Source organism: Pan troglodytes, chromosome 1, assembly GCF_028858775.2.
Source record: "Pan troglodytes isolate AG18354 chromosome 1, NHGRI_mPanTro3-v2.0_pri, whole genome shotgun sequence".
In the NCBI taxonomy this organism is placed as follows: Eukaryota; Metazoa; Chordata; class Mammalia; order Primates; family Hominidae; genus Pan; species Pan troglodytes.
The window spans coordinates 177,005,840-177,016,928 of NC_072398.2; the positions used below are offsets into that span (position 1 = coordinate 177,005,840).

General features: G+C 46.0%; 1 pseudogene; it reads left to right on the forward strand.

Moving 5' to 3' along the window:
• The first annotated feature begins 8,190 nt into the window (after nucleotides 1-8,190).
• On the forward strand, nucleotides 8,191-11,089 carry LOC107973587 (heterogeneous nuclear ribonucleoprotein A3-like; annotated as a pseudogene).

Here is an 11,089-nt window from a genome sequence, read left to right on the forward strand (position 1 = left end):
GTATAATTTACATATCATACAATTTACCTATTTTAAATATACAATGTCGGCCAGGCACGGTGGCTCATGCCTGTAATCCCAGCATTTTGGGAGGCCAAGGCGCATGGATCACCTGAGGTCAGGAGTTTGAGACCAGCCTGGCCAACATGGTGAAACCCTGTCTCTACTAAAAATACAAAAATTAGCCAGGCATGGTGGTGTGCACCTGTAATCCCAGCTACTTGAGAGGCCGAGGCAGGAGAATCACTTGAACTCTGGAGGTGGAGGCTGCAGTGAGCGGAGATCGTGCCACTGCACTCCAGCCTGGGACAAAGCGAGACTCCATCTCAAAAATAAAATAAAATAAAATAAAAATACAGTGCAATGTTCTTTAGTATGTCCACAGAGTTGTGCAACCATCATCATCATCACTTTTAAAACATTTTAGCCACTCCCAAAAGAAACTCTGTACCCATTAGCAGTCACTCCCCAACTCCCCATCCCTAGGCAACTACTTTTTCTCTGTAGATTTTCTGATTCTGAACATTTCACATCAATGGAATCCTACCATATGTGGTCTTTTCTCACTGGCTTCTTGTCCTTGCATAATGTTTTCAAGGTTCATCCATATAGTAGCATGTATCAGTACTTCGTTCCTTTTTATTGCTAATAATATTCCACTGTACTGAGTAGACCACATTTTGTTTATCCATTCATCAGTTGATAGACACTGGGTTGTTTTTACTTTTGGACTATTATGAATAATGTTGCCATGAACATTTGTGTACCTGTTTTGCATGGATCTACATTTTAATTTCTCTAGGAGTGAGACTGCTGGGTCATATGGTAACTATGTTTAACCTTCTGAGGAACTGCCAGACTCTCTTCCACAGTGACGGTATTGTCTGACATTCTTACCAGCAGTGTATGAGGGTTCCAGTTTTTCCACATCCTAACACTGGCTGTTATCTGTTTTTTTTGATGATAGCTATTCTTGTGAGTGTGAAGTGGCATCTTACTGTGATTTTAATTTGTATCTCCCTGACGGCTAATGATGTTGAGTACCTTTTCATGTGCTTATTGGCCATTTGTTTATCTTGTTTGGAGAAATGTCTACTCAGGTAAATGTCTGTTATTTGTCTTTTTGTTGTCGAGTTGTAAGAGTTTTTTTTTTCTTTCTTTCTTTTGAGACGGAGTCTCGCTCTGTCCCAGGCTGAAGTGCCATGGTGCAATCTCAGCTCACTGCAACCTCTTACTCCCAGGTTCAAGTGATTCTCCTGCTTCAGCCTCCTGAGTAGCTGGGATTACAGGCATGTGCCACCATGCCCAGCTAATTTTTGTATTTTTAGTAGAGATGGGGTTTCACCATGTTGGCCTGGCTGGTCTTGAACTCCTGACTTCAAGTGATCTGCCCACCTTGACCTCCCAAAGTGCTGGGTTTACAGGCATGAGCCACCACGCCCGGCCAAGAGTTCTTTATACATTCTGGATACTAGATCTTTATTAGACATGTGATGTAATGTTTTCTCTAATTCAGTGGGCCTGTCTTTCCCTTTCCTGATGGTGTCCATCAAAGGATAAAAGAATTTAGTTTTGATAAATTGACAAAAATAAAAAGATAAATTAAAATTTATTTTTCTAATTGACAAAAAGGATAAATTAGAAAAATAAATTTCAACTTATCTTTATTTTTGTCTATTGTGTTTTGTTTATTTGTTTATTTGAGAGACAGAGTTTCGCTCTTGTCACCCAGGCTGGAGTGCAATGGTGCGATCTCGGCTCACTGCAGCCTCCACCTCCCGAGTTCAAGTGATTCTCCTGCCTCAGCCTCCCGAGTAGCTGGGATTACAGGTGCCCGACACTATGCCCAGCTAATTTTTTGTATTTTTAGTAGAGATGAGGTTTCACTATTTTGACCAGGGCTGGTCTCGAACTCCTGGTCTCAAGTGATCTGCCCGTCTCAGCCTCCCAAAGTGCTGGGATTACAGGCATGAGCCACTGAGCCCTGCCAACTGTCAGTTGTTTTTGGTGTCATATCTAAGAAGGCTTTGTCTAACCCAAGGTCATGAAGATTTATGGCTATATTTTCTTCTAAGAGTTTTATAGTTTTAACCCTGATATTTAAGTCTATGATCCATTTTGAGTTAAATTTTGGATATAGTATGAAGAAAAAGTCTAACTTTATTCTTTTATATGTGGATATCCAGTTGTTGTCTGGTACCATTTGTTGGAAAGACTATTCTTGGCTAGGCACGGTGGCTCATGCCTGTAATCCCAATACTTTGGGAGGCCAGGAGTTTGAGACCAGCCTAGACAACATAGTGAGACCCTGTCTCTACACAAAATTTAAAAAAAAAAAAAATTAGCCAGGCATGGTGGCATGAGCCTGTGGTTCCAGCTACTCAGGAAGCTGAGGTAGGAGGATCTCTTGAACCCAGGAGTTCCAGGCTGCAGTGAGCTATGATCGCACCACTGTACTCCAGCCTAAGTGACAGATCGAGATCCCATCTCTAAAACAAGAAAAAATACAGAAAAGACTATTCTTTTCCCTTTCAATTATCTTGGCACCCTTGTCAAAAGTCAATTGTAAAGTGAGGGTTTATATATAGACCATGCCAAGTAATTTTTTACTGGACCAGACATTAAGATTTTTCATTTGTCAGGTGCTAGGTATTTTTGATTTCCTGTAAATATTCTCGAGCTCTGTTTTGGGACTGCAGTTAAGTTACTTGGAACAGTTTGATCCTTTAAATTCTTGCTTTTACGATTTATTGGGTGGGAGCAGAGCCATGTTTTGTCTAGGCTAATTATTACCTAGGATTAATTATTCCCCATGACTGAGGCAAGACTCTCCCCAGTGCCCTATCCAATACCCCATGGATAATGAGGCTTTCCTGTCTGACTGGTGGGAACAGAAGCTATTCTGTTTTTTGTGACCATCAAAGTTAGATTCCTCTCATCCTTCTGGGTGGTTCCTACCCTGGCCTGGAGTGGGTTGCTCACACGCACATGCTGAGCAGCACTCCGCTGAAGTTCTCTCTCTGCACATTATCTCTGGAGATGTCTCTGTGCCGCTCCTCCTCTCCAGTATGCTGTCCTGGGAGCTCCTGCTGCTTCAATTCAGGAATTCTGTTGGGCTCCGCCTCTGCTCCCCTTCCCTGTGCTGCAGCCTGGAAACTTCCCCCGCAGGCAGCTGGAGCCATCGCGGGGCTCACCTCGTTTGCTTCCTGTGTCTCCGGGATCACTGTCCTTTGTTGCCTGCTGTCTAGCACTTTGAAACTATTGCTTCATACATTCTGCCCAGTTTTTTCCAGGCAGGAGGGTAAATGTGACCCCCGTTATTCCTTCTTGGCTGCTTTCTGAATCCTTTGAGCAAATAGTCATGTGTTTGTCTTAGTTCGGGCTGCCATAACAGAATACCATACACTTGGTGGCTTAAATAACAAATAATTATTTCTCATAATTCTGGAGGCCGGAATTCTGAGATCGGGGCCAACATGGTCAGGTTCTTCGTGAGGGCTCTCTTCCTGGTTATGGCCTCCGATGGCCTTTCCTTGGTGCAAGCATTCAGGGAGGGAGAGAAGTGGGGGGAAGGAGGAGGAGGAGGTGGGTGGAGGAGGAGACAGCAAGAGAGCACTGTGTCTCTTCCTCTTTTTATTTAGTTTTTTAGAGATGGAATCTCGCTCATCACCCAGGCTGGAGTGCAGTGGTGCGATCTCAGTTCACTGCAACCTCCGCCTCTCGGGTTCAAGCTATTCTCCTGCCTCAGCCTCCCGAGTAGCTAGGATTACAAGCATGCACCACCACACCTGGCTAATTTTTGTATTTTTAGTGGAGATGGGGTTTCACTATGTTGGCCAGGCTGGTCATGAAGTCCTGACCTCAAGTGATCTGCCCGCCTTGGCCTCCCAAAGTGCTGGGATTACAGGCATGAGCCACCGTGCCCAGCCTCTTCCTCTTTATAACATTAATTCCATCTTGGAAGCTCCACCCTCATCATCTAATCTCACCCGAATTACCTCCCAAAGGCCCTACCTCCAAATACCATCACGTTGTGGATTAGAGTTCAACATGAATTTCAGGGGGACACAAACATTTAGTCCATAGCAGCTTTCTCCAGAGTGTTCCAGCCCCACTCAGTCCTGGGGGTCCATACTTTGCAGATTTGTTCTCCCTCGTTCGTGGAGAATACAGGCCCAATCACCATTATTTCATTTTATAGACCAGCAGACTGAGGCAGTGATTTGAGCCGCCTGTTCCGCCCAGGTGGGAGTGATGAAAGTGAATGAGATCAAGGCCTGCAAAATTCTCCATTTAGCCTGCTCAATGCCAAGGGGAAATACCTGGACCTGAGGTCAATCTGGGATTTACACTTGCCTCCAGCCTGTCCCGGCACACATTCCACACTGCTGAGCCTTGTTTTTCCCAACCACAAAGCACATCGCCATTTATAGAGCACTTTATTTGGAGGATTGTTGCTATCCTCAGTCCGTCATCACCCAGTTTCTCAAAAGAGGAGTCCTGGGATCTGCCACATCAGATTTTTGTTGGGGGTGGAGCACTGTTGCTTATTTAAAACATAGGGCTGGGTGCAGTGGCTCAAGCCTGTAATCCCAGCACTTTGGGAGGCCGAGGTGGGCAGATCATGAGGTCAGGAGATTGAGACCATCCTGGCTAACACGGTGAAACCCCGTCTCTACTAAAAATACAAAAAAAAAAAAAAAAATTAGCCAGGCGTGGTGGCGGGCGCCTGTAGTCCCAGCTACTCAGGAGGCTGAGGCAGAAGAATGGCTTGAACTCGGGAGGCAGAGCTTGCAGTGAGCCGAGATCACGCCACTGCACTCCAGCCTGGGCGACAGAGCAAGACTGCATCTCAAAAAAAATAAAATAAAATAATAAAATAAAATAAAATAAAATAGATTCCTGGGCCCACCTTGGGTCCAACCTGGGCTCTTAGAGTTAAAATAGAGGGGTGGAGGTTATCTGCCCTCAAGTGACCTTTGGGAACCACTGATCCAAACCCTAGTCAATGATTTCCTTCTTAAGAGGTATAATACTTGCTAGATGTGCTATTTTTTTAAGCCGCACTATCCGTTTCTACCACTAACCTCATGAGCCTTATGTAGCATGATTTTTAAAAAATAAAATGCATCACAATAGTCTTTTGGACCATTTCACAAAACCCTTCAAGATGACAGAGAAATCTGATAAGTATTAGATATTCCTAACTCTGGAAGGGACCTTAAAGGTCATGGAATCCAACCCCGACCTGAGGTTTGGATCGTCTGTGTACCAGCCCTGCCAAATAAACACCTAGCCTCTGCACACTTCTGAAGACAAGGGCCTTGCTACTCCTCTTGGCTTCTGGGACTTTAGAAAATTCCCTCTGCTACTGAATCCACTCTGTCTTGCTTTAATTAGTCCTGGATCCAGAAAACATACCTGTTCCCTCCGCCCTAGGAAAGCCCTTCCTCTGAAAACAGCTGATCATCTCCCCAGAGGCCTCTCAAGTTGCAGAACCCCAAGCTCTTTGGCTGTTCCTCCTGGGATCCAGGTTTTCAAGCTTCTGAGCAAGCCTCAGTGCACAGCTGCACGTGGCTGCCATCATTCACTTATCGCTTGGTTTCCTTTTGCTCCTTGGGGGCCACCGCTTTCCCGAAGGGCAAGGACTGATGCAGCCTGGAGCTTGGTGGCCAGAGACCGCTCTCATTCTCCTGGCTTGCTCCTTGCAGCATATGAACGTGTGTTGTGCTACGGGCTTGCTGATATAAAATGGCTTTCTTCTCTGGGAGGTTCTTCTCTGCCCAACTCCTCAACTCCAAATCAAATGGCTGGTGTCTGCCTGTCTCCTTTACCTGCTCTGGACCAGGAGGCGGCGCTGAGCAGTCCTTGGCTTCTTGGGACTCTCCCCTCTCTAGGTTTCCATAAGGCTGCACTGTCCTGTTTCCTCTTTCTTTGACCATTTCCTCTCAGTTGCCTTTTCCTCTGCCTCTTTTTTTTTTAAGACAGGGTGTCACTCTGTCACCCAAGCTGGAATGCAGCGGCGCAATCACGGCTCACTGCAGTCTCCACCTCCAGGGCTCAGGTGATCCTCCCACCTCAGCTTGCCGAGTAGCTGGGACTACAGGCGCTCACCATCACACCCAGCTAATTTTTGTATTTTTTTGTAGAGATGAGGTTTCACCATGTTGCCCAAGCTGGTCTCAAACTCCTGGCTCAAATGATCCCCCTGCCTCAGCCTCCCAAAGTGCTGGGATTGCAGGCGTGAGCCACCGTGCCCTGCCTGCCGCCCTTTCAATATTGCCATTCCCCAGGGCTCCACCCTCCGCCATCTGCTCACTGCATTCTACTTCAGTGTTTCCTAACTTGGAGGGGATATTTTCTCCCCTTTGAGAATGTCATGATGACCGTAGATCCTCTCTACAGAATGGGGGGAAAAAAAAACCAAATGCGCAATATTTTACAATTCCAGGTTCTTAACACAAAGCCTATTTTTCCTCCCAGATTTTAGTCTCACCCTAGCTTCTTCCCAATCTCTCTCTGACCCATAGCTCTCTTGACCCTCAGATGAACAGATCAATAGTCAATGCTAAGTCCCCTCTGTTCCATCAACAAGCTCCCTAGAAGCAGTGTCTGTGTTGTTTATTATGGAGCTTCATCACTGAGCAGAGGGCCTCACTGGTAACAGGAGCTCGGCCACGTGTTGAGGGAATGGTCACCTGTCACTGCCATCCCTCCTTCATCCTCTGCCTCACATCGGGCCTAACCTGGCTCCTCACTGGTCCCTTCCAGGTCAGCTTCCACCTGGTAGCAGAGGCACCCTTCTGAAACTCAGTTCCCTGTCTCCCCTGCTTGGAGTCCTTGAGGGCTCCCTGTGACTTCCAGGATAAAGGGCATCTCTAAAAGGGGTCCCCTGCTGACTGCTCTTGCTTCACTGCTCAGCTCTCTCCAACACCCCTCGGCTCCAGCCACCTGGAACTCCCGAGGGTCTCGTGTGCATAAATGCTGCCCCTGCTTCCCATACTCCTGGGCCTGAAATGCCTGGCCCCTCTCTTCTTGGCTTTGCTAATCCATATTCATCCTTCAAAACTCACTCAGGCATCACTATCTTTTGGGAAGCATTTCCTGCCTCACAGCTCTCAGTTAACCATTTTAACATTCCTCCACTGTGGATCCACAGTTCCCAAAGCACACCCCACTCAGAGCACTGGTCGCACTACATTGTATGTGGGAAGTCACTTGTCTGTTCCCTGCCTGAGGGCAGAGACCCTGTCTTATTTGCTTTACCTAACAGAGCCCACAGTAGGTGCCTAATAATTATTTGCTTCATGAGGGAAAGGATGAATATATCAGTAAGGATTATTCAGAGAAACAGAACCAATAGAGAGTACCGTGTATGTGTACCTAGATCTATAACCTATCTATAATCTGCATCTCAATATATACATAGAGAGAGGTAAGGAGAGAGAGATTTATTTGAGGGAATTGACCCACGCAGTTGCGGGGGCCTAGCAAGTCTGAAATCTGCAGGGCAGGTCAACAGGATGGAAATTCCAGCAGGAGTTGATGCTGAAGTCTTGAATTCACAGGCAGTCAGAAGGCAGAATTCCTTCTTCTTCAGGGGACCTGTCTTTTCTCTTAAGATACTCAATTGACTGGATGACTCCCATATTTTGGAGGGTAATCTGCTTCACTCAAAGTTCACTGGTTTAAAAGGTAAGCTCATCTGAAAAATACTTTCACAGCAGCATCCAAACTGGTGTTTGACCAAACAACTGGGCACTGTATCCTAGCCAACTGGACACATAAGATGAACTATCACAATGAGTAAACTTCTCTCTGAGCCTCAGCTTCCCCATTTTAAAATGAAGAGCTATGAGAATATTCAAAGATTCCACTAAGGAATAATTATAATTAGATAACTTCTGGATTACACTTTATAATTTAATGCATTTTCACCACATCATATCATTTAATTCCTGTAACAACTCCATCAAGCAAATTTGTTATTGTCTTCTTTTTAATTTTTTTCTGTTTTTTTGAGACAGAGTTTTGCTCTTATTGCTCAGGCTGGAGTGCAGTGGCGCAATCTCAGCTCACTGCAACCTCTGCCTCCCGGGTTCAAGCAATTCTCCTGCCTCAGCCTCCCAAGTAGCTGGGGTTACAGGCACTCACCACCATGCCTGGCTAATTTTTTTGTATTTTTAATAGAGACGGGGTTTCACCATGTTGGCCAGGCTGGTCTCAAACTCCTGACCTCAGGTGATCCACCCACCTCAGCCTCCCAAAGTGCTGGGATTACAGGTGTGAGCCACCACGCTCAGCCTTTAAATTAATTTTATTTATTTATTTAGAGACTGAGTCACGCTCTATCGCCCAGGCCAGAGTGCAGTGGCACAATCTCGGCTCACTGCAAACTCCGCCTCCCAGGTTCTAGCCAATTCTCCTGCCTCAGCCTCTCGAGTAGCTGGGATTACAGGCGTGTGTCACCCTGCCCAGCTGATTTTTGTATTTTTAGTAGAGACAGGGTTTCACCATGTTGGCCAGGCTGGTCTCGAACTCCTGACCTCAAGTGATCTGCCCGCCTTGTCCTCCCAAGGTGCTGGGATTGCAGGCGTGAGTCACCACACCTGGCCTATTTATTTTTTAAGAGACAGGGTCTCTCTGTTGCCCAGGCTGGAGTGCAGTGGCACCTTCTTAGCTCACTGCAGCCTCAAACTCCTGGGCTCAAGCAATCCTCTCTCCTCAGCCTTCTGAGTAACTGGGACTACAGGAGCGTGCCACAACACCTGGATAATTTTTGTGTGTGTGTGGAGACGGCCTCACTAGGTTGGCCAGGCTGGTCTCAAACTCCTGGCCTCAAATGATCCTCTTGCCTTGGCCTCCCAAAGTGCTGGGATTATAGGTGTGAGCCACCATGCCTGGACTGTCTTCTTTTTTATAGATGAGGAAACCAAGGCCCAGAGAGGGGAAGAGATTTGTTGGCAAGTGGCAGAATCTGGATTAGAGCCTGGATTTTCCAATTTCAGTCTCAGGCTGATCCTTCTGGGACTGAAGAACCATCTTTGAGAGCTGAGGCCAGGAGGGAGTTGCTGGGAGCAGGAAGCTGAAGCAGGGGCAGAGGGGACCTCACTACAGAAACTCAAGAGGAAAACCACAACAGCAGGAAGTCCAAGTGGGCCTGGTCAGGCCAACCTAGGAATTCCACGATGTAATTTCTCTTCTCCAATTGAGAGAATACAAGTATGACCAGGGCTCAGCACCTAGTGTATTAAGGACTCCTAATTTGGGGTTTATGATAACTCATAAAAAATATGGCAAAAGATACATTTTAAAGGTGGTCAGAAAAGCTGGGCCATTGTTCTTTACTCACCAGGAGTCATGTAGCACTTACCGTTGCCAGAATATTCTCTTACAAATCTATTCCAAAGCTACACCTTCATGGCACTCCCAAACCAAAGCTGCAAAAAGACTTTCAGTAGACAGATGAGAAACAGAGCAAGGCCTTCTGGTAAGATATTCTATTTATTTTGACTTGGTATTACCTCTGTCTAATTATAGGATCCCAGAGGAACAAAGCTAAGTTTAACATTAAAACTCAGTGTTAATGGAGTAGGCAGTAGGGAGAATCTCAAACGAGTCAACTCTGCAAAACCTGTCAAGAAGCTCTCATCCCCATATTGAACTTGAGTTGGAAGAGGCAAGTCCGGTCTCAAAATGGAGGTAAAACTGCTGCCGGTTGCCCCCAGCCCGGCTCCGGCCATTGCCGTCGCTGCCAGGGGGAGGAGGGCCATGATCCAAAGGAACGAGAGCAGTTGAGAAAACCGTTTATTGGTGGTCTGAGCTTTGAAACTATAGATGATGGTTTAAGAGAACATTTTGAGAAATGGGGCACACTCACAGATTGTGTGGTAATGAGAGACCCCCAAACAAAATGCTCCAGGGGCTTTGGTTTTGTGACTTATTCTTATATTGAAGAGGTGGATGCAGCAATGTGTGCTCGACCACACAAGGTTGATGGGTGTGTAGTCGAACCAAAGAGAGCTGTTTCCAGAGAGGATTTTGTAAAGCCTGGCGCCCATCTAACAGTGAAGAAAATTTTTGTTGGTGGTATTAAAGAAGATACAGAAGAATATAATTTGAGAGACTACTTTGAAAAGTATGGCAAGATTGAGACCACAGAAGTTATAGAAGACAGGCAGAGTGGAAAAAAGAGAGGATTTGCTTTTGTAACTTTTGATGATCATGATACAGTTGATAAAATTCTTGTTCAGAAATACCACACTATTAATGGGCATAATTGTGAAGTGAAAAAGCCCCTTTCTAAACAAGAGATGCAGTCTGCTGGATCACAGAGAGGTTGTGGAGATGGATCTGGCAATTTTATTGTGGAGAAAACTTTGGAGGTGGTGGAGGTAATTTTGGCTGTGGTGGAAACTTTGGTGGAGGAGGAGGCTATGGTGGTGGAGGTGGTGGCAGCAGAGGTAGTTATGGAGGAGGTGATGGTGGATATAATGGATTTGGAGGTGATGGTGGCAACTATGGCGGCGGTCCTGGTTATAGTAGTAGAGGGGGCTATGGTCGTGGTGGACCAGGATGTGGAAACCAAGGTGGTGGATATGGTGGCGGTGGTGGAGGATATGATGGTTACAATGAAGGAGGAAATTTTGGCCATGGCAACTATGGTGGTGGTGGGAACTATAATGATTTTGGAAATTATAGTGGACAACAGCAATCAAATTAAGGACTCATGAAAGGGGGCAGTTTTGGTGGAAGAAGCTCAGGCAGTCCCTATGATGGTGGTTATGGATCTGGTGGTGGGAGTGGTAGATATGGTAGCAGAAGGTTCTAAAAACAGCAGAAAAGGGCTACAGTTCTTAGCAGGAGAGAAAGCAAGGAGTTGTCAGGAAAGCTGCAGGTTACTTTGAGACAGTCGTCCCAAATGCATTAGAGGAACTGTAAAAATCTGCCACAGAAGGAGCAATGATCCATAGTCAGAAAAGTTACTGCAGCTTAAACAGGAAACCCTTCTTGTTCAGGACTGACATAGCCACAGTTTCCAAAAAGTGCAGCTACTGATTAATGCAATGCAGAGTCAATTAGATGTACA